This window comes from Arabidopsis lyrata (assembly GCF_000004255.2).
Source record: "Arabidopsis lyrata subsp. lyrata unplaced genomic scaffold ARALYscaffold_5, whole genome shotgun sequence".
In the NCBI taxonomy this organism is placed as follows: Eukaryota; Viridiplantae; Streptophyta; class Magnoliopsida; order Brassicales; family Brassicaceae; genus Arabidopsis; species Arabidopsis lyrata.
Window position 1 is genome coordinate 9651040 of NW_003302551.1, and position 27316 is coordinate 9678355.

At 39.4% G+C, this 27316-nt stretch overlaps 2 long non-coding RNA genes across 4 annotated transcripts; one reads left to right on the forward strand and one right to left on the reverse strand.

The window, feature by feature from the left end:
• Positions 1-8: 8 nt before the first annotated feature.
• On the reverse strand, positions 9-3012 carry LOC110228072. Of its 3 annotated transcripts, none has more exons than XR_002331675.1 (3): positions 2682-3012; positions 2335-2406; positions 9-250 (listed from the first exon to the last, which is right to left on the reverse strand). It is a non-coding gene; the product is annotated as an uncharacterized LOC110228072 (long non-coding RNA). The 3 variants fall into 3 exon arrangements; XR_002331676.1 differs by lacking the exon at positions 9-250 and adding an exon at positions 252-529 and having other exon boundaries at positions 2682-3011; XR_002331677.1 differs by lacking the exon at positions 9-250 and adding an exon at positions 1950-2127.
• Positions 523-3702, forward strand: LOC110228074. Its single transcript, XR_002331679.1, has 3 exons — positions 523-1056; positions 2113-2220; positions 3410-3702. It is a non-coding gene; the product is annotated as an uncharacterized LOC110228074 (long non-coding RNA).
• Positions 3703-27316: the final 23614 nt, after the last annotated feature.

Here is a 27316-nt window from a genome sequence, read left to right on the forward strand (position 1 = left end):
CAGCTATATAATACAAGATTATTTGATTGCAAAAGTATACATAATGACATTTAAAATCCAAGGTGTCCGACTTAGATGAAAAATCTAGTCACATACTTGCAAGTCTTTCTCGAAGAAAGGTGTGATCCCAAGAATCGAGTTTGATTTATATAAATTAACCGGTTTAAGTTCTAAGCTAGCTTCTATCGTTGGCATAATCGGAAAGTCTTCTTACCACAACACTATGTCCTCGTTCTCAATCGAGCGATATCTGTTCATTACACAAACTTTATTTATTCTTCAAATAATATTCATTTGGACTCTACTTTATATCTTGTGTACAAGTGTTTAGGTTACTCCGAAATGTCGGTTCATTCTTTATGTGTTGGCATAAACCTCCTTTAGAATAATCAATGAATATGTAAGATGTAAATCTTGAACTTTGTTAGTTTCTATACTTTGCTCCTGGAGATCACTCAATAGACGGCGTTTGTCATATTTAGGCTCCAATGAGATGGTCTCCTACACAAGCTAACACGGCCACAGCTGGCTTTTAGGAGGAAAAAATGAGTTATCCTCCCGAATACCCTCAAACATTAAAGTTAAGGCTACTAAATCATATAAAGACCTATTTCTCAAGAGGAAGATGAGGGTTAGTGTTCTAATGTTTAGCCAAAAAGGTCTAAGACGTAGTCCGATATAATTTAATGGTTGACGGCGCAATCACCATGCATGCAGTCAAATTGAATACGAGTATATATGTATGGTATATATGAATTTTATCTAAATTAGGATATTTTACTTTTAAATGAGCAGTCTTAAGCTAAACATACCATATTAGCATAACCCCGGAAATTTGGAAAACCATATATTTTTTGGAATTTAAGGAGATATATAACTTAAAATAGACATGTTTGAACGAGGAATATTTTAACTTCTTTTAAATAACTGGCATTTTTCTTTCTTATTTTCAAAAGCAAAAAAAACGAGTGAATTTATGTCATTAGGATGAAGAGATTATTTCTACTCTTGTTAACCATTCTAAGTTTCTAACTATCTTCATCATTCTCGGGCAAGGTTTGTATATACAATTAGATCATCTTATTATATGTAACATATGATCATTAATACCATCTCATATATTAGGAATATCAATTCAATATGCAATATAATATTTATGTTATAATTATTTTTCACTTGCTTCTTTTTTTCATTAACGTCAATTGTTTCTCAATCATGTTGCATAGATATATAAGTAACTCTAGAAGATGAAAAGAAAAATATCAAATCATGTTGCTTCTCATTTCTTTTCCAAGTAGAGAATATGCTTTAAAGCATTTTCTGACGATTTTCCCCCTATACCACTCAACTATTACAGGACAAAGATTTTTTGTGTAAACTTATAATATATCATATAGTTGTAATTTATGTTTACACGTATTTTCTAAATGTTGTGAAATACTTAGATATTCCATGTTTTATGTTACTTTCCTATGTGAAAACCTAATTTATTTCAGATAAAACTATATATATATATATATATATATATATATATATATATATATATTATTCTTACTTTCTATGTATTGTATAATGCATAGTTATTACATGTTTCATGTTATTTTTCTCAATGTACATCTAATTTACCAAGTGGTATTTTTCCAAGACCTACTCATGCTATATATTATTTTGGATTTCTATATCTTTATTATACACATTAAATATTGGTATATCTATTATCAAAAATAAAAAAAAATAAATATATTTCTAAAAGTCAATTTAAATATTATGTGTTATATTTGAACCCCATATTTTGCTAAAATCCTTTTGTTTGTTTATAATGGCAAGCTAAACACTTATCATTTACCGAAATAGATATTTATTTCTTTTTAGTTTGCTATTTAACTCAAGATAAAGTATATGAAACAACAATATTTGTTTCAAAAATATTGATTCTTAGCATTGTTTATATATGTTTATTATATGTTTAGTTTATGACTTATATCATTTTTGAAGTTACAATGTCGTCATATTTTTTCATAAATAATCAATAATTTGAATATGTATTTCTTGTGATATCTGATGGTACAACAAGAAAAGCAATAACGACACGAGAGGTCTTTGCACTTACAGGTTGTAGACTGAAGCCTGACTGGGTGCAAACAAGAACGTCAAGGAAAACAACATATTTTGTTGCCAAATTGAGAATCATATATTGAAAAGATTATGTTACATAGAGACGTAAGTAAACTTTTTTTTTTTTTTTGTCATCGAGACGTAAGTAAACTGAAGGCAAAAAAGTAGCAATAAATAATTGAGAAAATACTAAAAAATGAATGAAGAAGTTCAACGAACCTTATGCTAGTATCCATGTTGAATTTTGGGTATTGCTTACCCTTGTGATATGACGGTAACACCTCGCAGGTCCTACAACAAGATTCGGATTTTAGCTCGGACCCAAATTTATATAGCTCAAATCTATGATTCTAGTCACCTAACCATAATCATTACATAACACAAATCAATCAATTCGTATCAGAAGAAGAGCTATAAACCTAATTAGTTATCTGATGAACAAAGAAATCAATTGCAGAATCTTAAAACCACACCAAAGGGGGAATATTAGGTTAATTACTCAATGGAGGAAGTGGAAGAACACAGAACCATAACTGAGCTCACACGAGAGAGATCGAGAAACTTACTTCTTTCCATGGCGTCTCTCCTTTTACCTTCTCAGCCGAAAGCGCAGCTGCTCGGCGGAAAAATAGACTTCAACTTATAGATCCGAAATTTTCTAGGTCAACAAATGGATCGATTGCTTACTCATTTTTTGAGTATCGTTCTAAGAACGAACAACTTGGCCGGATTGCCTATCGCCGAAAATATCCAGATTTTGAGCGGAGAAGAAGTGAAATGCTCTAGATCGGAGATCTGAGCTCTCGAGGGAAGTGCGGAAAGGTGGATCGTCAAAGCGGATATGGTGAATGTCTTTGAAAGAGAAAGAGGCGATGGTGGGGTTCAAGTTGAAGAAGTTGAAAATTAGGGGATTAAATTAGGGTTTGGGTAGATTTGGATTTGGAGAAAAACTAAGTGTGGGAAAAAAAAAGAAAACCAAGTGAGCAAGCAAATTGGAGCCTAATTTTTACTCAATTGATTTTTATTTTTTAGTATTTTTAGCCCAAATTTTTGGCACACTTTTTTCACGCTAACCTTACCATAACGTTTTAGATATAGTATTTGATATTCTGTCTCTGTAAAAAAATACATAGAATAAAAACAATTCGGGAGAGAGTATTAGTTGTCATATAGACAACTTATCGTAGCGTTTCAACTTTTGGAAACGCTATTTAAAATTCAGAGGTTAATTATTAATAGCATAACTACATAAAACGCTATACTTCACTGCTATTAAAAACTAATATTCTTGTAGTGAACCTCGAGGACCGGATTGCTAGAACCGAAAGGAAGATCCGACGTTTGGAGTCGGACGTTCACAACTGGGAGAGGAGGGGATTTGACTCTATCGCTCGTATTCCCGGCTGTCTTCGAGAACACTTCAGGTTTCTGAAGAAGCATTGGGATATCTACCAAAGGAGCCTCGAACCCGACGAACGCGAAAACGGTTCATCGTCCGATGACGTTCCTTGTGCGAACCCTCCTCCTTCTTAATTGTTTATTATTTTGTAACATACTATTGGGCTGGCGGCCCAGACATTAATTATATTTCCCTTTTTGCTTTAAATTTGCCGATTTACTCAAATCTTATTTAATGCGTTGATTTAGGGAATATAATCAGTAATTAACTCGCTTACATTTTCCACGAAGCAAGTAATTTCAGATTTTGGGAAATCGTCGATTGATCCTCTTAAATGTGATTGAGTGTATTTCGAATATAAAGTAGGTGTAGCTCATTATTGAATTTAATCAACAATAATTCTACAAAAATATTCAAGGAAGGTAATTCTTCAGAGAATCCCTCCGACTCATTAAAAAAAAAAAACGATGATCTTCCGGAAATGTCAGACATCGAGCTTGTAAAAACGGAAGCAACCGGCGCACCAGAAGAGTCACGCCCATTAGGGTGGGGAATCAGCATTCAGGTTCCAAATGTGTTAATCGAGAGATTATCAGCTCAAGATCGTGTCAAGGCTAAAGAGTTTATTAACAAGGTATTGTTCAACCTAGTAACCTGACTCCTTTCGTTGTTTATTAAACGAAGCGTTTTGTTTTCTCAGCTTATTACTCGGCATAAAGAGCTCGAAGATGAGAGAAAAGAGATTAGAAATAAGAGAATGGAACTAGAGAAGCGTCGCCTCGATATTGCTCGCGAGCTTCATCGCCTCGAAGCCCATCCTTCTGATTGGATCGAGATAGGCCTACAGGAGTACGGAAACATGCCAGGTTGTATCCTGAACATCATTGACCTCGCAGGCCAAGGAGCAGAGCTATTCCGTAATCCAAGATCCTTCTAGATCTGGTTTTTGCTTTAGCTAAAAATACTCTTCATACATTGTTCGCAACGTACTTTAATATTTATGCTAAAAGATTGAGCTTTATTAAAAACAAGACTCCATGATTGGAGTAATATTTTTATTTTTATAGCTAGACTCGTGTTGAGCGAGCTGCCTACGTACCCAAAATAGGATCAAGCCAAATCGTAGTTCGATATGTTTGTTTTAGCAATAGAACTTTTTCAAGTTGATGATGTTCCAAGGCCTTTGAACGGAATTACCGTCAAGGTCCTGTAAACGGTATATGCCATTTCAGATTTTTCTGTGATTTGATAAGGGCTTTCCCAGTTAATCCCGAGTTTTCCAGCTCCTTCTTCTTTCGTGTTATCGAACACTCGCCTTAAAACAAAGTCTCCTACATTTAAAAGTCTGTTTTTCAACATTGAGTTATAGTATCGAGCGGTCATTTGTTGATAGTTCTGAAGTCGAATAAGGGATTGGTCTCGCCTTTCATCAATCATATCAAGAACGTCTTCTAATAATTTAGAATTCAGTTCTCCGTTAAGTGGAGCTTCGCTCCGGCGTAAACCGGGAACATTCAGCTCGGCTGGGACTACTGCTTCCATCCCATATACTAATGAGAATAGAGTTTCTCCCGTTGCTTGTCTCGGGGTTGTTCGATATGCCCACAACACAGGTTGCAGCTTGTCGTACCAACCACCTTTTCGAGCATTCAAACGTTTCTTAAGATTGCTGAGAATGGTTTTATTGGAAGCTTCCGCTTGCCCATTTCCTTGAGGATACCTCGGCGTTGAATAGCTAACTTTTATCCCCCAAGAGGAACAAAAATCTTCAAATTCATTTGAAATGAACTGTGGACCATTGTCCGTTACAATTTTGTAAGGAACTCCATGGCGACAAATAATGTGTTTCCACAAGAATGTCTTTACCACAGAATCTTGTATATTTGCGTAAGCTTCAGCTTCGATCCATTTGGAAAAATAGTCCGTTAGAACTAATAAGTATTAGACGCCTCCCGTTGAGCGATGCATCAGGCAAACTATATCCATTGACCACCTCATGAAAGGGTATGGAGCGGATATAGATGATAGAAATTAAGATGGCTGGTGAATAAGAGGAGCGTGCATCTGACACTTTTTACACCGTTTGGCGTAATCGATGCAATCAGAAATCATAGTTGGCCAGAAATATCCTAACCGTTTGATTTTGAAAGTTATTGCTCGCCCTGAAGAATGACTGCCGCAAAGCCCTTCGTGGACCTCGCTTGTCACTATTTCAACTTCGGGCCCGAAAATACATAAAAGATAAGGATCATTGACGCCTCGCTTGTACAATGACTCTTTAATTATACAATACTTAGCGCTGATGATTCTTAATTTGCGAGCTTGCCATTTGTTCGATGGTAGTTCTCCATTAAGAATGAAATTTTTGATGGGTACCCTCCTGTCAGCCCCCCAATCATTAGCGGAAGTATTATCCTTAAGTATAAACTTCCTTGGTTCCGGCTCGGAAGGAATATCAGGATCATTTATTAGAACTTCTTCATTATTTGCGATATCCGGAAGTGACTGTTCAGCTCGAGATGGTTCTTTAATGGGAACCTCTTGATCTTTTAGTTTTCTTCTCGGCTTTCTTTTAGGAAGTTCTGTTTGTGGATTAAGCTCGTCATCTTGAGAATTTGCTCGAGATCTAGTGACAACAAGCGAACTGTTCTTGTTGTCGGTATTTAATTCTAGAGTTTCGATATGCTCGACCTCCAAAATATTATCGTTATCTGTTTCTTCATCCGAAATACTTCGTGAAGAAATGCATTTAACTGGAATCACTCGCTTGAGTTCGGGATCTGAGGTAGAAGCTAGGGCGGCTAAAGCGTCTACCGAAGTGTTCTCGCCTCGAGGTATTCGAACTAATTTGAATTCTTTGAATCTTCCAGCTAACTTTTTGACGGCCGAAAGGTAGGCTTCCATTCGAGGTGCCTTAGCTTCGTAATCTCCAGCGAACTGGTTTACAACTAGCTGAGAATCACAGTAAGCTATTATTTTTTCTGCTCCAATCGCAAGAGCATGCCGAAGTCCTTCTAAGAGAGTTTCGTATTCCGCCTCGTTATTCGAGGCCGGGAACATTAATCGAAATGATTGTTCGATTATTTCTTTTGTCGGAGTTTCGAGCCTAATACCGATTCCGGATCTTTGTTTAGAAGAAGAACCATCTACGTGTAATTTCCATGTAGAGTCTGTTTCGATGAAGGTTCCATCATCTAATGGCAGTTCGGTTAGAAAATCAGCCAGAACTTGTGCTTTTGCGCTAGTTCGACTTTTATATTCTATATTGTACTCATTGAGTTCAATAGCCCATTTCGCCAATCTACCGGACTGACTTGGTCCGTGAAGAATCGAGCGAAGCGGATGTGAGGTTAAAACTTCTATCGGATGAGATCGGAAATAGGGTCTGAGTTTCCTAGCGGATACGACCACTGCTAAAGCTAATTTTTCCATCATTGTATATCTCGTTTCCGGACTGGTAAGAGATTTACTTATGTAAAAAATCGGCTTTTGATCACCTCGATCCTCTCGAGCTAAAACCCCACTTACAGAATGATTAGAAACCGAGATGTAAAGATAAAGTTTCTCATCTGACTCAGGTTTTGAGAGAACTGGTGGTGTCGTTAAATAAGTTTTGAGTTGATCGAAAGCTGCTTCGCATTGATCATCCCACCGAAATTTCTTGTTTCCTTTTAAAATTTGATAAAAGGGAAGACATTTATCGGTAGATTTCGAGATAAAACGATTCAACGCAGCAATTCTGCCCGTCAATCGTTGGACCTCTTTAATATTTTTTGGCGAAGGCATCGTGAGGAAAGCGTTAATCTGATTGGGATTTGCTTCTATTCCTCTTTCCGTGACTATGTATCCTAGGAATTCTCTGGAAGGAACACCAAAAGAACATTTAGCTGGATTTAGTTTCATTCCGAATTCATTTTGAATTTTGAAACATTGCTCAAGATGAGTGATGTGCTCGGATTTCTTAAGAGATTTCACGAGTATATCATCGATATAGACTTCCATCGTTTGGCCCAAATGTTCTGCGAACATTTTGTTAACTAAACGCTGGTATGTTGCTCCTCCATTTTTTAGACCGAATGGCATAACTTTGTAACAGTAGATTCCTCTATCTATTATGAAGGACGTTTTCTCTTCGTCTTCGGGATTCATCATGATCGGATTATATCCAGAAAATGCATCCATAAATGACAAGAGTTCGTTTATGGCTGTTGATTCTACAAGCCGATCAATATGAGGGAGAGGAAAGCTGTCTTTCGGACATGCTTTGTTAATGTCAGTGAAATCGACACATACTCTCCACTTCCCATTCTTCTTTTTGACTACCACGGGGTTTGCTAACCAGTCCGGGTATTGTACTTCTCTAATAGCACCAATTTTCAATAGCTTATCAACTTCGTCATTGACCGCTTGAGCTCGGTCAGGACCCAATTTTCTTCTTTTTTGCCTTATTGGTGTAAAACTGGGATCGACGTTTAGTTCATGAGTAATGATACTTTTGTCGATTCCGGGCATATCTTTCGCCGACCAGGCAAAAGTACGTTTATTTTCTTTTAGAAATGTTACCAATTGATCTTTGATTTCTGAATCTAAAGTAGTGCTGATCTTTACTTTTCGATCTGGAAATTCGGAATCAATTTCAACTTATGTGGTAACTTCATTCGAACTGAGACCACTTGAGTAACGCGAAATGCTTTCCTGCTTAGCGTTTATCATTAATTGTTATTTGAGCTTTAAGCGATGTCCATGAGGTAGCAAGAACGCGACGTTTCCTAATCTCCTCGAATGGTTCCGATTCCTCCGGGAGTCGGAAATTTCACACATTGGTGGTATGTTGAAGGTATAGCCTTCATTTGGTATATCCACGGAGTTCCGAGAATTATGTTGTATGCGGCCGGTCGGTCGAAAACGATAAATTCTACAATTTTTGGAACCCCTGCGGCGAGCACTGGTAGTTTTATGTTTCCTAAGGACATAGATGTGTCACTCGTGAAAGCTACTAATGGTGCCGGCGAACCGATAATGTCGGCTTTACTGATTCCCATTCTTTGCAAAGTTCTTAGAAATATTAGATCTACCGAGCTTCCAGTATCAATTAGACACCTTGTCACTTCGAAGTTCGCAACATCTAAGGTTATCACTAGAGCATCGTCATGAGGCCCTGTTACTCCTTGGGCGTCCGAATTGTCAAAAGAGATAGAAGGTATTTGTTCATTTGACTGAAAACCCATAGCAGTTTGAGTTGCTGCTGATTTCTTATGCCTTTTGATTAACCTGATCGAATCTCGGCATAGTTTGGATCCTCCCATTATAACATCGATCCTTTTCTTAGGAGTGTTCGGAGTTCCGGGCCTATTGGGCTTATGTTTCTTTTCAGGAGGATTAGAAGCTTCGGATTCTTCTTTTTCTTTGTGATAAGACTCAACAAATTCCTCCATATTGAAATTAGCGAGCTCTCCAGCTGCCCATAGCTCGGTGAGGTGCTTTTTGTGTACGTTGCAATCTTTGGTCGAGTGCCCATTTACTTTGTGAATATCGTAATAGGCACTTTCATCTCTAACCCAAGTATTAGGAGGATTGTATCTTCCTCTGCATGGGGAGGGTTTCCCTACAGCATCAGTAGCAGGATTAACTCCGAACCTTTTTTCATATTTAGGTTTGAACTTTTTCGTCGGATTTGCAAAGACTAATTTAGCTGGCCGATGCTTCTTAGCGAGACTAAGTTTTTCTTCCTCTGCCTCCATCCAATTGTTAGTTCGGAATAGAGCATCCTGGATGGTGCTTGGACGATTGACAATGAGTTCTTCCCGAAATCGGGATTCGTGCCAGAGTCCATTCTGTAAAGCGGATAGGGCAGCAGCATGCGATACCCCAGGAATTTTGGCTATCACTTCTTTGAATTTAGCAATATATTTGCGAAGTGGTTCATTCTAACCTTGGGTTAGATTCCAAAGATCTACATCAGAAGTTGCCTTTTCCAAAAACATGGAATATTGTTTTAGAAATGCAGAGGACAATTCCTTAAAACTATCAATAGTTTCTGGTTCTAACTGAGTGAACCATAGCAGAGCCGGTTCGGAAAGATTCTCGGAAAATAGTTTGCAAAATCCGGCATCTTCCTCGCCTGGTTCTAGATCAATTCTGCCTACGGCGATCTGAAAAGCAGCGAGGTGATTTTTAGGATCTCCTTTACCATCATAAGTTGGTAACTTAACCTTTCGAGAATCTTTGATCCGAAGGTTCGAGATTCTCGAGGTAAAGGGTGTTCGACGAGTTTCTTCGATTACTCGATCGATCTCAGGCGCCGAACTGGTCGCCTGATGAAATTTTGACTTCATTTCATTAAGCTCTTGACGAACTTTGATGAAATCATCTGATGGGGTGACATCATGATCTTCCATAAGGAATCTGTCGTCAATAGGAAGATTTCCCTGACCCTGGGGAAATTCTTCCCCGGTTGGGTTAGTCCCATCCCCTGCGGCTGCCGGATTGCTAGTACAAGCTGGCTGGCCTACTGGAGGAGTTTGAGTAACCCCGGGCCTGTTTTGTGCGGGAGTCGCGAATAGCCTGCGCTGATGCGTTGTTGTTTGCGTTGAGGACAAATTATCTAAACGGCTTGAAACAACGTTCTGCGCGTTTGAAAAATTTGTCTGGTTGGTTTGGACACTCGTTAAGGTTTGCCCGATTGAGTTCAACCTTTCACTAAGAGTGGTGTTGGCACCAACAAGTGTACCCATCTAACTGGTCAGATCGATGGTTGTCTGAGTAAGCAAGGCAATTGCATCGCTCAATGCTTGCTAATCAGCCATAGTTTCTTGGTTGGAAAAAAAGATTAAAGAGTTTTGATCCGCATTAATCATGTAGGTTACAATTTGACCAAAACGGCTTGAATTTGAACTATCTTGGGCTTCACATGGATCTTCCGAACTCTTTCTTGTTGACTCCGAACTTCCGCGTTTTGACGCTACCGCTAGCCTCGAACAATATTCTCCTCGCTTCGGCCTTTCTCTATGCGAACTGTCTGTCGAATAAGAGCGAACTCCATACTGGCAAGGATCGAGCTCTTCTACTACACTGAATCGAACTCCCGACTGGTTAACCTCAAAAATATTTTTAATTCCAAGAGGATTATTTTGTAATAATGACGTGGACAGATCCAAGTGGATCCTACCGAAAATGTGTGGGATCCGACCCCAACACTATCTCTTGATAATCTTCACCAATCATACACTTCATCGCCCAGAGAAGGGCCTTGACTTCGGCATGTAGTGGATATAGACTTCTACGGAGGTTCGCAGCTCCCATGGTTGGCGGCTCTAAATTTGATGATGTACAGAACCACCTTGTACCGGAGAACTTAACACTTCCCTTTCATGATCCATCCACAAAACAACGGTATCCAGAATAATTCGACTCAAGTAAGGCATCTCTCACTCGAGTTCGATTCACCAAGTTCATAGAACCATGATTTTCATTATGGAGCTCAAATTGAGCTGACTGCCACAATTGTGCCTCTTTTTCCGCTAATCGTAATACTTCTATTGGGTCTTTATCTATATTTTCAAAGATCTTTTCGTTCCTTACTTTCCAAATATACCAAATAATCCATGGGAAGGCTGATGAATCAAATCCCGAAGGTATTCTCCAAAATAAATGATCCAAATTCGCAAAATTAGATTCCATTTGAAAAATCCCCATAGCCGTAGGAATCTGTGAAAGCGCCCAAATCTACCGTGTCGGGTGACACTGAAATAGTGTATGATTAATCGTTTCTTCTGAGGTGCCACATCTGGCACATCCCGTGTCACAATCAATTCCTCTTTTTCGCAAATTTTCCGTAACCGGTACACAACCCGTTAAGATTTGCCACAAGAAATGTCGTATCTTAGGTGGACACTGTACTTTCCAAGAATGTGCTTTTAACAGGGTGATGTCAGGGCCAAGAAAGGGTAAATTGGTCTCCGACTTTTCTATCCGTATGGTATGATATCCCGATTTGAGTGTATATTTTCCGGATTTTGTAAAATGCCAACCCAAAAAATCTTCCTTTGTTAGCGCACCCACAGGTATGGCGATTATTAGCGCGGCATCTTCTGGATCAAAGATCGTTTTTAAGAGATTAATATTCCAAAAATTTGACCGACTATCTATAAGATCGGTAACTTTTAAGGATGGATCAGCAACTGAACCATTACTTTTTGCTGGTCTCGGGAATTGAGCTGGAATCCAGAGATCCTCCCAAATCGAGATAGATGTCCCAGATCAGACCCTTTTAATAAGTCCTTTATTAACTAGAGATCTAACTGAACATATACTCCGCCATCCATAAGATGGAAAATATGATTTTATATTTTCCAAAGGATTAGATTTCCTTAATTAACCTTAATTAAAATTTCTACAACATTTCTATTCACAAAAAAAAATTATTGATTTCCGAATATTAAAAAAAACAGAAAAATTAAGAAACAAAACAACTAAAGCAAACACAAACTCGATGTAGGCCATCTTATTTTCCCCAAATAGGATTTTCCTCTCACGAGGCCACGTTTTTTTTCACAAAAACTAAAGAGGCCACATTTTTTTTTACAAAAACCTTAGATGTCGACATTTAATGTTTTAGTGGTAAATATGGTAACTGCTCTAATAAGTTTTGTCATTACAAGAAAAAAAACTTGTCACCACTGTAAATATTATTATAGCAAAAAAAGCTGCCAAAAAAACACTGTTATCAAATGGATTCATAATTACAAATCTGTCGTAACATACAAAATTATAAAAGTCATTATAGCAATTTTTCTTTACTTTAACAAATCAATCGTTCTTAACAAATCTGCCATCAAATGACAGATTTGTGGTAATGTAATTTAATCTGTCATGATATAAAACAACTATGTCATAACATAACAGATTATATTTTGAAAAACAAATCTGTTGTAACACGACAGATTTATGGTAATAGTATAAAAATCTGTCATAACATATAACAAATTTGCTATTATTAGATGTCAATCTAGTTATTAATTTTTAGTCAGCAAATCTGTTACAACATGACAATTTTTTTTCGAAAATAATAAATCTGCCGCCTCTTACAAATTCAATCAGTCAGACATTACAATAAGTCTGTCACAAATTGCTAAAATTTGTGGTTGAATGAAAAGAAATTTGTCAAGAAAAATAAATTTGCTAAAATTCGGTAAGTCTGTCGTAACCCTATTCTAAAAAATCTGTCACAGACCAATAAGTCTGCAGTTTATAAATTAATCTGTCACAACTAGATAGCAGATTTTTCTAAAATTGCTGCAATGTTTTATGAAAGGTATTTTTGTTTTTTTTTCTACACATAAGACAAGGATATTTTAGGCATGAAAATAACTCATTTAACACAAATTATTTGTGAGTCAATCTAGTAATTAAACTCAATATTTTGGTTAATCTAGTAACTCTCCCTTATTATTATTATTATCAAAATAGAACAAATATTAATCCTTTCAATAAAAAAATTATTGACAACAAAAATAATAAAAACTTAAAAGCACAAGTTTTTAAAAGGATTTTGTGCAAAAAAAAACACTCAAACTCGCCAATTTTTGTAACTTTACCCTCTACCTCTAGAACATGCAAATTAATCATAAGAAGTCAACAATAGTACACAATGTAACCCTTTCCGCTACCGTTAAGTTCTTAAACTTTTGACAAATAATATATCAAAACGAAGCCCTCACGACGAGGAGTTTAACTTTACCTTTAGAATTTAAAAAAATCTAACTTATATGACCGGAGAAACGTTTACAATATATGTATAAGGGTTATATTGCGTATTATTTTTGACTCCGTAGGATTAATCTGCTTTTTTCAGAGGTAGAGGGTAAATTTGTAAAATTTGGTGAGTTGGAGGGTTTTCTTGTAGAAAACAAATCATTTTATCAGTTTTTAAAGTAACAATCGTATAGCTTCTACAACCAAACGTCTCTATAGTAATTGTAACATCTGAAACCAGAATGGGGGTGGTGGTGTCGATCGACACCAATAGTTCAAAATTAAATGAGGAAAACCTTGTCTCGTTTTTAAAATGACTCAGCCTCCTTTCTCTCCATTTTTGAGTGCCTTGTCATTTCCAGAGAAGTGGGAAAGAGAAAAAATTGGCTTTGTGATTGATCCAGAGAGAAAAAGAGAGGGTTCGAGTGAGTTAAAGAGAGGAGAAAAGCTTGTTTTTGGTGTCAGCAAGAGGAGGAGGAGCAGATCAGTGGCTGTGGGGTTGAGAGGAGGTTGTTGTGGTGCTGGATTCTACTATTATTCCTTGTCTCAAATCAGTCCAAAATCGAGGTGATTGCGTGGCCATGGCTTATTTAAGCAAGTTGGGAAAGTTTTTGATAACATGGGATTTTCGCCCATATTTGTTATTGTTTTCTTATGTTTTAGGGAGCATTTGGAGTGATTTCATAGCTAAGAGGGAGTTATTCAAGTATTTATGGAGCCAAGAAGGTTTTAAGAGTTTCTAAGCTTTAAAGACCAAAAGGCGATCAAAACCCGTTTCAAGACAGTTTCTGTACGTCAGAAGTATGGCATCCTTTCGAGGTCTTTCCTGTTACTAAATCAAGAGATATCGGTGGCTATAGAAAGCTAGAAGAGTCTAGATTCGTCTTGAAGTGGAATCAGAGCTTTTCATCTAGCCGTTCAGAAGTTATGACCAGAAGAGTGAAGACATCTCCAGACCGGCCAGAAGCAGTGCAACCGTTCCGGAGCTTCCTGACCACCCCGGTCACTTGGGCCGAGCCCAGGCTGCCTATTATTCTCCACCCCGGTCACTGTAGCTTCTACCCTGTCCAGAGACGCGAGTTTCACTTAAACTAATCTACGGGAAAAGACGCTTTTGCCCCTTGACCTAACCCTTGGTTCCCGAAACCTATAAATACAGGTTGAAAGCCCTAAACCTAAGTGTGCCTTCATGTGTCTTCGAAGTGCCTCTCAAGCCCTCTCTGCCCTCGCCATGAGCTTCAGCCGTCGTCCATTGAAGCTTTGAAGAATCACCAAATCTCTATCTCTTTTCTCTTGTTTTCTCTAAGATCTATTAAGGTGAAGTCTTACCTCTTGTATTCTACATTCAAAGAAGTAATCTCTAAACCCTATTCAGTTCTTATTATTTTCTTTCTCATGAGTTTATCAAACCTTACTTTGATGATCTCTTTAACCATGCTAGAGTAGTTTTCTAGTTGGGTTTAAAGGGTTAATCAAAGGGGGGAATATGGCCGATCGTTTAGGTGGCAATATCTAGGGTTTTGTTTGATCGTTTACTCTGTATTCTTTCTAAGTAAGTTGTTTCTTAATGCATGTAGTTAGATTAATGTCCTAACTTGTGATCCCAAGTGTTTAAATTGCTCACAAGCTTGTCTAATACGCTAGACCTAGCTTACGAATGTGTATCGTGTTTTAACAAGCACACACCACTTAGTTATAGGGCTTTATGGAATAGAAACGAACTTGATCTTATTGCTTTGATATGTGCGTCGTTGCCTGCGTTAGTTGAGTAACGGAGTATTAGGATTTTAGCCGACTAATTCTATAACATAGGGTTAGCCGAATCTTAGTGTTTCGTATGTCCGAGACTTGGAAGTAAACAAACCTAATTCTAATATTACTTAGATAGTGATCATTGAACCCCCTGCGATACCCTTGATGCCCAACGTTTGTCTCTCATAGTTTTCTTACGTTATTTACTTGCTTTTTACTTTGCTTTCTTATCGCTTTCTCATTTACTTTTACTTGCATTCGCGATACCACAACCAACTCCCCTTTATTTTTTTGTCCTAGCTTTACTTTGTCTTCATAAGCTTGTCCGAACTACTTCTCTCTCTGTGGATTCGATACCCTAAGTACTACGATTGACTGCTGTGCACTTGCAGCTTATTGATCGTGTTATTTGGGATTTTTAAAACCTGATATATGTGTCCCAAACGATCGCAGGACCATCAAGTTTTTGGCGTCGTTGCCGGGGAGAGATTGTTAGTTCCACAAGTTTAAGGACTAGGTAAACTCTAGGACTTTTGCTTTTTAATTTTTAGTTTTGATTTTCACTGTTTCAGGAAACCTTAAGGATGATTCCAAGAGCTTTTCCCGAAGAATATCAAAACCTCACGCTTTCAAGTTTCGTAGCATTACAAGATTACATGGATCTTAGAGGATTCCCGTACCGATCACCGAGGATCGGAGACTTTGAGCTGCTCGGACCGTCCCACAGAAGCCACCGCTCGACCGGCCACGAAGCCCGTGACCGGGGTGACCCCTTCTGTCCGGACCGGTCACGACCCTCACCAACCGGTCTGGCCCCTACCCGACCACTTCACGTCTTCCACCACGCCGTTCGATCCTTTGGAGATCAAACTAATGGGAGACACCATTCACCATGTCATGGAGCTGCAAACCATGATGGAGAGTACCGCCATCCGCAAGAAGTAATGAGTGTAGACGTTCACCCGAACAACCACCCATTCCACAACCATGAGTCATTCGTTCCAAGGAGAGAAGCCACGGAGGAAAAACTTATCGAGATCATGCAACAATTACTTGAAAGCCAAGAGAACGGCATGAAGGAGATTGATTCGAGATTCACGGAGATGAAAGCTGATATGATCATGGAAAGCACAAAGGACATGGAACGTGATAAAGAGCTTGTAGCCGAGGAGGAGCTTGAAGCAGAGGAGCCGCTTGAACCTGAGGAGTATTTTGAACCAGAAAGTGAGCTCGTACCGGAGAAAGAGTATGGAAAAGATGTTATCTTAACCTCACTGGTTTTGATAAATGATCATCAAATGGGCATGTGTCTCATTTGTACTCTTTTTTCCTTGTCAAGTTTTGTCCCAATGGGTTTTCTTAACAAGGTTTTTAATGAGGCAAATGATTCACATTCAAATCACCCATTTGTTGATCCAGCGCGCACTTGGAATAACATTCAGAAGTCTACCCCATGGAATATATATGGAGTCCAGCCCATTTTATGGCCATTACAAGCCCAAGAAGAGTCCAAACCAAGTTCTTAATTTGCTGGTCAAGAGGAGTGACGAAAATAGGAGTTCAAGAGTCATCTTTGAAGCCAAAGGGTCTTTTCTATTCAAATTCTATCTTTAAAATTTTGTTAAGTTTCTAGACAGCCTTGGAGCTTGTTCCAAGACTTGTCTCTCTACATTCTCTTCTCTTCTTCTCCTTCTCTATATATTCTCTTGTAATCTCTTATGAGAACCTATCTTTCTTTTTATCAAAAACCTTTTCTAAGAAGATCATCTTGTTGGTGTGTATATCCAGCAAAACCCTTAGTCTCTTTTGGTGCGTATATCCAAAGGAACTAAGTTTCGGTATCGTGAAGCTCTTCCGCAAGCTTCCGTGATATCCATCGATCCATTCTCTCGTTGTTGAGTCGTGTGTCGTCTCTAACTCGAGATCATCTATCCATCATCACGGCTTCACAGCCACCTTTATCTCTTGCTCAACTTTAGAGTGCCGAGTCTTCGGGATGATATGATCATGGAAAGCACAAAGGACATGGAACGTGATAAAGAGCTTGTAGCCGAGGAGGAGCTTGAAGCAGAGGAGCCGCTTGAACCTGAGGAGTATTTTGAACCAGAAAGTGAGCTCGTACCGGAGAAAGAGTATGGTAAAGATGTTATCTTAACCTCATTGGTTTTGATAAATGATCATCAAATGGGCATGTGTCTCATTTGTACTCTTTTTCCCTTGTCAAGTTTTGTCCCAATGGGTTTTCTTGACAAGGTTTTTAATGAGGCAAATGATTCACATTCAAATCACCCATTTGTTGATCCAGCACTTGGAATAACATTCAGAAGTCTACCCCATGGAATATATATGGAGTCCAGCCCATTTTATGGCCATTACAAGCCCAAGAAGAGTCCAAACCAAGTTCTTAATTTGCTGGTCAAGAGGAGTGACGAAAATAGGAGTTCAAGAGTCATCTTTGAAGCCAAAGGGTCTTTTCTATTCAAATTCTATCTTTAATATTTTGTTAAGTTTCTAGACAGCCTTGGAGCTTGTTCCAAGACTTGTCTCTCTACATTCTCTTCTCTTCTTCTCCTTCTCTATATATTCTCTTGTAATCTCTTATGAGAACCTATCTTTCTTTTTATCAAAAACCTTTTCTAAGAAGATCATCTTGTTGGTGTGTATATCCAGCAAAACCCTTAGTCTCTTTTGGTGCGTATATCCAAAGGAACTAAGTTTCGGTATCGTGAAGCTCTTCCGCAAGCTTCCGTGATATCCATCGATCCATTCTCTCGTTGTTGAGTCGTGTGTCGTCTCTAACTCGAGATCATCTATCCATCATCACGGCTTCACAGCCACCTTTATCTCTTGCTCAACTTTAGAGTGCCGAGTCTTCGGGAGGATCGTGTCAAGTGGTATCAGAGCACACTCTGAAAGTTGAGTATTCTATCTTGTCTATTCATCTTCTTATTCCGTCTGTCATCTTGTTTTAATTTTCATAAATAATTTGTATTTGCTAAAATCGCGAAATCAACTGTCACGGGTTCGAAATTGAGTCTAGTATTTTGTAAAATTGTTTCTGGAATTTTCCTGCACGATTTGATAATTTTTAGCATCCGAACAAGTCAAACTGTCGTGATTAGGGTTCTAGGAGAATTTTGTGGTATTTGAAGAGTCATTTCGTGTTTGTTTCGAAAAGAACTAGTTACTGGTGTTGTTTTGTTGTTTCTCTTGCAGAAAGAATGGCTGAATCCGATGAGGAAGAGACTAGCCACAACCGGAACAACAAACTTTTTGATTGAAGCTATGAAGAAAATGATGAACACCGAATTGGAAGCATTTCGCAAAGAGTTTCATCAGAATTTTAGATCTCCAAGGAGAAGTCAAGAGCAGCATGAGCAGTTCACATATCAAAAAGAGGCAAACCCAAGGAGACCCCAGGAGAAACCTAATTGGAGAAGCAGATCAACCCAAGATCAAGCAAATAGTTACTACTACAATCGTGGTGATCAAAGACGTGTTGAGAAAGCTACCCCGAAACATAATGATGTGAAAAAAGTTAAGGCCGTGAAGAAAAGCCAAAAGGAAAGTCTAGCCTTAGCAAAAGAACAATTCGAGGATGAATTTCTAAAGATTCTCAATGCTTACAACAAACCCAAGAAAGCTAAGAGAGGTCTTCCTTCTAATTCAGAAAAAGCTAAGCTTCCTCTTCCTTCTGAATTTGTGAAAGATATGTGTGATCTTTTTGAGAAGCCTGATTTTGTGCTTGAAAATAATCAAGCTTGTGATAAACTGATCCTTTCCAAACCGGTGCAACCGAGTAGTACATTTTGTTTTTCACAGGTTCTTGAAGAAAAATCTCAGAAAGAAGTTCAAAGGAGTTTGCCATCGATTGTTACTAATTTGGAGCAGCAAACTATCTTTGTTATTGAACCAACCCTTGAGTCAAATGAGCGCCATCAAAAGCACTGTAAGGAAATTGATTTAGTTAACAAATCGCCTAATTTGTTTGTTTTGATTTTTGCTCAAGATGAAAAACGATTTGGTTTGGAAAAAGTGAAAGAATTTCGTGTTTCAAAATCTGTTTTTGACAAATTGATTCCAACTTTTGAAACACCAACACTTGAAAAGCTCTTTAAGCCAAAAAGTTTTATGTTTGATGAGTTTCGTGAATTTAACTATTCTTTGAGAGTTTCTTTGTGTAGCAACGCATTAGAGCTGTTTAGAACTAAAACCGAAAATGCATTGGTTAAAACTTTATATGAGTTACATGAATCAAATCCGTTCAATGGGCTTTGCAAACCAATCTTGAAGGATTGTGTTTTTGAATTCTCTTTTTCTAGTATAATGCATTTGTTCTATTCCATGAGTGCTAAAAAGGGAACAAGAGCTAACTACTTAGGAGAAGTAACATCAAGAAAAAGAACATTCAAGGTTCCACTCCATATACATGACAACGTGAGGAAAGCTGAAGGTGCACCAAACATATTGGCAATCAAAGAAAAGCCGCCGGATTTGCAGCAGCCTCAATCCATCTGCAAGAAACACAAACAAGGAGCCATGAGTGGAATTGGAGAATTAACTCAAGCTGAAGCAGTTCTGGTCCACAATCAATTATCTAAAGCTGAATACAATAGTGTAATCAAGGAGAAACCACCAGATGCTACACCACGAATTAAAACCCGAGGTAACTATCTAAACTCCCAAAAACGAATGAAAGCTAATTTGCTTTCTCTTGGTTCAGATTGCACAATTTTGAGGCCAACCAAGAAGACTAATGATCGAGAGATAAGCACTCATCCTTGGAATCAATCAAGAGATCTTCGTGAAGATTGTCAAGATCAATTTCGGCCAAAGTACACAGAAGAACGCATAGGCAAGCAATCAAATTTGTTTGTTAGGGCTAGTAAGGATTATGACGACATGTTCTCGGAGGATAAACCTATAGGACTACCATCCATCCATGATGATTCTCAAAGCCACATTTGGAGACCAGGAGATTATCTAGGACGTTCAAGTCCTACACCTCACGAGATTTTGGTCATTTTACTTCACATGTTTCACGAGGAGCCTAAAATGGATCTTTCTTCATTGGATTCATTCCATACCTATCAATGGCGACCAGGAGAGTTTTTAGATACCTCTAGTGAGGAGGAGTTGGTCACCAACAATGCCTTGATCCAAGAAGAACCCCCGGATCCAACACCACTTTCATTAATCGTGATGATACCAAGCACCAAACACACTGCGAACCTTATTCAGGTAAGTAACTCTTTCACTCGCTTGGTTTCTCATATTACAAGAACTGTTATTATGAGTTTATCAAATCTAGGAAACATCGAGAAAGAGTTAGATTTATTTAAAGAATATTTGGAACCAAACTCATGTCTTAGAACGCAAGTAAAACATGAACATTTCAAGGATAATGCATTGATAAAAGCTGAGACATGTTTACTTGGTTATAGTGACTCCATGACTGTGATAACACGCTTGCTCTTTGCAAAAGCTGTTGACAATATTTCAGGTACAAAAGAGGAGCCACCAGACTTAGAAGTTCTCTTGTCCAATCTCTTTGAGATGACGGGAATTGGAGTTGTTTTAATGCCAAGGATCGATTCTCCATCCAACCTATCAAGAAAAACAATCAACAATGCTTATGAACTTGAGCTGCAAGGTAAGTGTAATGTGAGTCCTAGCTTTAATGTTTCTGACTTGGTGCCGTATATTGTAGATCAAACGGATTTGAGGTCAAATCCTTTTCAAGAGGGAGGGGATGATATGATCATGGAAAGCACAAAGGACATGGAACGTGATAAAGAGCTTGTAGCCGAGGAGGAGCTTGAAGCAGAGGAGCCGCTTGAACCTGAGGAGTATTTTGAACCAGAAAGTGAGCTCGTACCGGAGAAAGAGTATGGAAAAGATGTTATCTTAACCTCACTGGTTTTGATAAATGATCATCAAATGGGCATGTGTCTCATTTGTACTCTTTTTTCCTTGTCAAGTTTTGTCCCAATGGGTTTTCTTGACAAGGTTTTTAATGAGGCATGATTCACATTCAAATCACCCATTTGTTGATCCAGCACTTGGAATAACATTCAGAAGTCTACCCCATGGAATATATATGGAGTCCAGCCCATTTTATGGCCATTACAAGCCCAAGAAGAGTCCAAACCAAGTTCTTAATTTGCTGGTCAAGAGGAGTGACGAAAATAGGAGTTCAAGAGTCATCTTTGAAGCCAAAGGGTCTTTTCTATTCAAATTCTATCTTTAAAATTTTGTTAAGTTTCTAGACAGCCTTGGAGCTTGTTCCAAGACTTGTCTCTCTACATTCTCTTCTCTTCTTCTCCTTCTCTATATATTCTCTTGTAATCTCTTATGAGAACCTATCTTTCTTTTTATCAAAAACCTTTTCTAAGAAGATCATCTTGTTGGTGTGTATATCCAGCAAAACCCTTAGTCTCTTTTGGTGCGTATATCCAAAGGAACTAAGTTTCGGTATCGTGAAGCTCTTCCGCAAGCTTCCGTGATATCCATCGATCCATTCTCTCGTTGTTGAGTCGTGTGTCGTCTCTAACTCGAGATCATCTATCCATCATCACGGCTTCACAGCCACCTTTATCTCTTGCTCAACTTTAGAGTGCCGAGTCTTCGGGATGATATGATCATGGAAAGCACAAAGGACATGGAACGTGATAAAGAGCTTGTAGCCGAGGAGGAGCTTGAAGCAGAGGAGCCGCTTGAACCTGAGGAGTATTTTGAACCAGAAAGTGAGCTCGTACCGGAGAAAGAGTATGGTAAAGATGTTATCTTAACCTCATTGGTTTTGATAAATGATCATCAAATGGGCATGTGTCTCATTTGTACTCTTTTTCCCTTGTCAAGTTTTGTCCCAATGGGTTTTCTTGACAAGGTTTTTAATGAGGCAAATGATTCACATTCAAATCACCCATTTGTTGATCCAGCACTTGGAATAACATTCAGAAGTCTACCCCATGGAATATATATGGAGTCCAGCCCATTTTATGGCCATTACAAGCCCAAGAAGAGTCCAAACCAAGTTCTTAATTTGCTGGTCAAGAGGAGTGACGAAAATAGGAGTTCAAGAGTCATCTTTGAAGCCAAAGGGTTTTTTTCTATTCAAATTCTATCTTTAATATTTTGTTAAGTTTCTAGACAGCCTTGGAGCTTGTTCCAAGACTTGTCTCTCTACATTCTCTTCTCTTCTTCTCCTTCTCTATATATTCTCTTGTAATCTCTTATGAGAACCTATCTTTCTTTTTATCAAAAACCTTTTCTAAGAAGATCATCTTGTTGGTGTGTATATCCAGCAAAACCCTTAGTCTCATTTGGTGCGTATATCCAAAGGAACTAAGTTTCGGTATCGTGAAGCTCTTCCGCAAGCTTCCGTGATATCCATCGATCCATTCTCTCGTTGTTGAGTCGTGTGTCGTCTCTAACTCGAGATCATCTATCCATCATCACGGCTTCACAGCCACCTTTATCTCTTGCTCAACTTTAGAGTGCCGAGTCTTCGGGAGGATCGTGTCAAAAGCCGAATTCGATTCAAAGATTGATGCACTTACCGTCGACATCAAACGTGTAGAAGAACAAGTTGGTGATGTCAAGAATGAACTCATAAACCACTTTGAGGACATTCAAGACCACAACACCAAGATCATCAACATGGGATACTCTATTGATGCCGTGGAGAGCCATCTAATATGGAGGATTGAGGAGATATAAGAAGGATTAACCAATCCTACTAAGTTTCCCAAGTGGAAAAGTGACCAATCCTACCATGAAGAAGAGAAAGAAGCCGCAGCCCCCGATGAGAATCATACCACCGATTCTAAGTCTAAGGAGAAAGACTACCCCACCGATGAAGAAGAAGCTTATTTCGATGAGAAGATCAATGAAAGCCGTTTTGAAGACTATTCAAGAGGGAATGATGAGTTTACCAAATCATCTAGTGAAGAAGATGAAGGAGATGAGGAGGAAGAACTCAAAGACGTCTACTCTTGTATGATAATTCGGATTCCTAACGAAGAAGCCGTAAGCTTCTCAAAGGCGTTGGAGCCGAAGTTAAGGAGAAGCACCTTAACCTCTTGGGCCAAATCTCTAACTTGGAGGAACATGATGAAGTTAAGAGTATCCATAGGAGAATCGATGCACTGAACGAAACCCTATGGACCGTCTTCAACCGGATTTTGAACTTGGAAGGAAGAAGAGTTGAATCTACGCCTGATGTGCCTTGTAAAGCTGTCATGACCTATAAGGAAGTATAGAGCTCGAGGAAGGTGAGATTGACGAAAGAGAAGAGAGCCGTCCCGAGAGAACAAGGCTTCGCCGTGGGCTTAGTCTTTTGGAGAACCGTTGGTATCCCCACACGATAAGCCTAGAGAGACTCGGAGATTTTAACCGAGCCGTTGGGAAACTTCCTCGAGGTACATCTTTCTCTAATGCTTGTTCCTATTATGACATTGACTGTTTCTTTCTTGAAAGTTATGAATCAAGGAAAGAGATGAGGGAACTTTATGAGCAAGCCTTATATTACCCGAAGCCGTTTCGCACTCTAAGGAAGGTAGAAAGCCCTAGACGATTTCTTGTTACTTGTTCCATAAGAGGGGTTAAATTCAAAGACGCCCTCTGCATCAACATAATGACTAAGGAGGTCTCGGATAAGCTTGGAATAAGTAACATCCAGCCCTCGGATATCCGTATCGGACTCGCCGATTCACCCTTACGGTACCCAAAGGGATTGTCCATGATGTCTATCTTAGGATCGGACAATGCAACGTTCCTACGGACTTTCACATCATCAATGTAAGGGGAGGAAGGCCCTCACAACTCATCCTGGGAGGAGCATTCTTAGCTACCGCCGGAGCCGTCATTTATTGGCCTAATCAAATGATGTATTTTGCGAACATCGATGACTATGCTTTCTACAAGATAGTGCCCTTCATTCCGACTGCAAGGAGACGGAGGGAGAAAAGGAGCGATCACATGGAAGAACCCCCCGACGAGTTCCAATCCAAGAGAGTTTGTCTAGGGACAAACAATCCTTCTCACTACGCTTAGTGAACTACCAAACATCGAGCCAACGACGTTAAACAAGTGCGCTAAGTGAGAGGCAACCCACTTGGTAAACTTTTCCTTAGGATTTAATTTCTTTTATTTTTGATAGTTTTAGTTTTTGTTTCAGGAATTTAATAAAAACAGAAAAGAAAATAGAAAAGAAGAAAACAGAAAAGCCAAAAAGAAGAAGAAAGAAGAAGGTCCCTGGAACGGCCACACCACCCCGTGACCGGTGCCAGCAGGAGGCTCCGGACCGGCCCCACCTGCCCGTGACCGGTCCCCACTGAAGCCTCTGGACCGGCCACACCTACTCGTGACCGGTCCAACCCACGCTCTGTTCGATGATTGTTTCACGACCTTCCAAAGCACGGTGGCAAGTTGAATCACATGACCGGCCATCCTTAAAGATGTTCGAAGCATGCCGAAGGAGATGGATTGATCGAGCTGCCAACGATCAATACCAAGAGTCTCCACTATGACAATCCGAGAGTCATGACAACATCCAACCCGCCGTCCGTACCGCCATCCGTACCGCGACCGTACTGCAGAGCAACATCCACGTCCATTCTCTAATTCTGTCCGATGAAACGATCTATGATTGAATATCTACCGATAACTTGTATATTTCATGAGTAATCATCGAGACAAAATCCTGAAACAACGAGCGTTTCGCGAGACGACACCAATACGCCGTCCCGCGACCGTACCGCAAAGCACCTTCACGTCCGTTTTGAAGTTTTGCTCAACCCAATGAGCTGAGATTTGGAATTCACCGTCAATATGGGGATTTGATGAGGAATGATCGAGACAGAATCTTCAAAAGAGGCACCCTTTGCGATACAACACATTCAAGCCCAACCGAGCTGTACCGCATGATGAAAGTCGACATCGTCAAAATCTGCTGGGATACAAAACTTGCCAATTTTATGACCATTCCAGGACATATGATCGAGAAAAAAACAGCTTGGGTTCGAACTAGATTGTGAGATATGACGAGGAGCCATCAAAAGAAGCCTTCACCGTACCACCAGGCTAAACTCTGAGAAAAGGCTTGAGATTTGAAATTCATCCGGAAACTTGACATTCTGGAGAAAATGGGTGAGAAAAAAAGGCCTTGGAACGGGTTAGTTTTAGAGATATCGACTTCAGGTACGAGATTTTATTGATAAGCTTACGATATGCTGTTGTACTCGATGAAATTGCTTGGGATTCAAAATCCATAAGCAATATGCCTATTTTAGAGGCATTCATCGAGAGAAACACGGATGTTATCGGTTTAGTTTTGGAGATCCACGATACCACCCTCCGGTAAGCCATCCTCAAGGCATTCCGTCGTTTCCGTAATTCGACATGAGATTCAAAAGCCATCGTCAACATGCATATTTTAAAGGGAATGATCGAGAAAAAATGTCCCTGGAACGGGCTAGATTGGAAGAATGACGAGAAAGCTGGAGATTGCACGTACCAAACCGTACGGATCACCGACCGACCGCACGACCCGCGACCGGTCCCGCCTCAAGCAACCAGCCCGGCCACACTACCCGTGACCGGTGCAGGCCAAGCGCCAAGGATCGGTCACACAAACTTCCACCGACGATCCTTACCATCCATTCCACCCGTCCGATCCGACACCGCAATCGTCAAGCCGACCGTCCTCTCCGCCCGTCACCACGATTTTGATCTTAATCGTGGAAAATTTGACTTCAAGATCAAATCTATCTTAGGTATGTTTTATTTATTCTGTTTTTGATAACATGGGATTTTTGCCCATATTTGTTATTGTTTTATGATGTTTTAGGAAGCGTTTGGTGTGATTTCAAGGCTAAAGAGGAGATATTCAAGTACTTATGAAGCCAAGAAGGTTTTAGGAGTTTCTAAGCAAAATGAACCAAAAGGCGAGCAAAACCCGTTTCAGGACATATTCGAAGCTCCAGAAGTTAGGCGTCCGTTGGAGGCCTTCCCATTATGAAAATTTGGATATCGTGGACTCTATGGAAAGCTGAAAGAGTCAATATTTCAATAGAGGAAGAATCAACTTAATCCCAGCTGCCAAACAGAAGTTACAGCCGATTGAAGTCAGTCTGTCAGAGACCGGTCGCAAGGCGTGCGACCGGAGGAGAAACTCTTGGCTGGACCGGTCACAGCACCCCGTGACCGGGGTGAAGCCTATTGTGGAGAACGGTCATGAAGCCTCATGACCGGACCAAGCCGCCTCGTCGCTGCACTTATCAAAACTACGTCGTTTTGCCGATAAAACCCTAAACCGACTTATTACTTTCCGAGGCCTATAAATACAAGTTGTAAACCCTAAATTAGGGTGTGCATCCAGTGTCTTCGACCTCAATCACCAGCAGCCTCCTAGAGATGACCAGAGAAGCCTTCAAAGCTCCCTCACCGCCGTTCCTCTCCGATAGCCGCCGTTGAAGCCATCGAATCATCACCAACCTTTCTCTTCATCTCTTGTCTCTGTTCTCTACTTGTTTAAGGAAGAAGAATCCTAAACTCTGGATTTCCAGAGAAGATCTCTAAACCCTTTTTCTATACTCATACTCTTTTATGCAATTTCTTATTCATATGATGTTATGTTCTTTGAGTATGTTTAAGTAAATTTCTTGTTGGGTTTAGGGGTTTTCAAAGGGGATTCATGGATCTGTTTTCTAGGGTTTCTTAGATCTATATTTAGGTCATCTTTGTTCTTCGTTCTAGGTTTGTTCTTAATGCGTATTACTTGAATAGCTAACTTACAATTGATCTTAGGTAGGTTTATGCATCACAAGTGTATAGATATGCGTTCACTAGCCAAGATGTGAGTATCGTGTTATAACGAGCACACACCACTTAGTTATAGGGCTTTACGAACTGTAATCGAACTCGTTAATCATGCTGGTTTAATCTCGTCGTTGCATGCGTTAGTTTAGTAACGGAGTTCTTAGACTTAGATAGTCGTTTGATCATAAGCCAAACGGTTTTAAGGAGAAATCAAGCTTGGTGGTCTCGGCCAACAACTCAAGCAGTTTCAAAAAGTCTTGTCTGAGGAGTTCACTCTAGCCACGGGGACCCATAAGCTTCTTAAAGGCGTTGGAGCCGAAGTTAAGGAGAAGCACCTTAACCTCTTGGGCCAAATCTCTAACTTGGAGGAACATGATGAAGTTAAGAGGATCCATAGGAGAATCGATGCACTGAACGAAACCCTATGGACCGTCTTCAACCGGATTTTGAACTTGGAAGGAAGAAGAGTTGAAT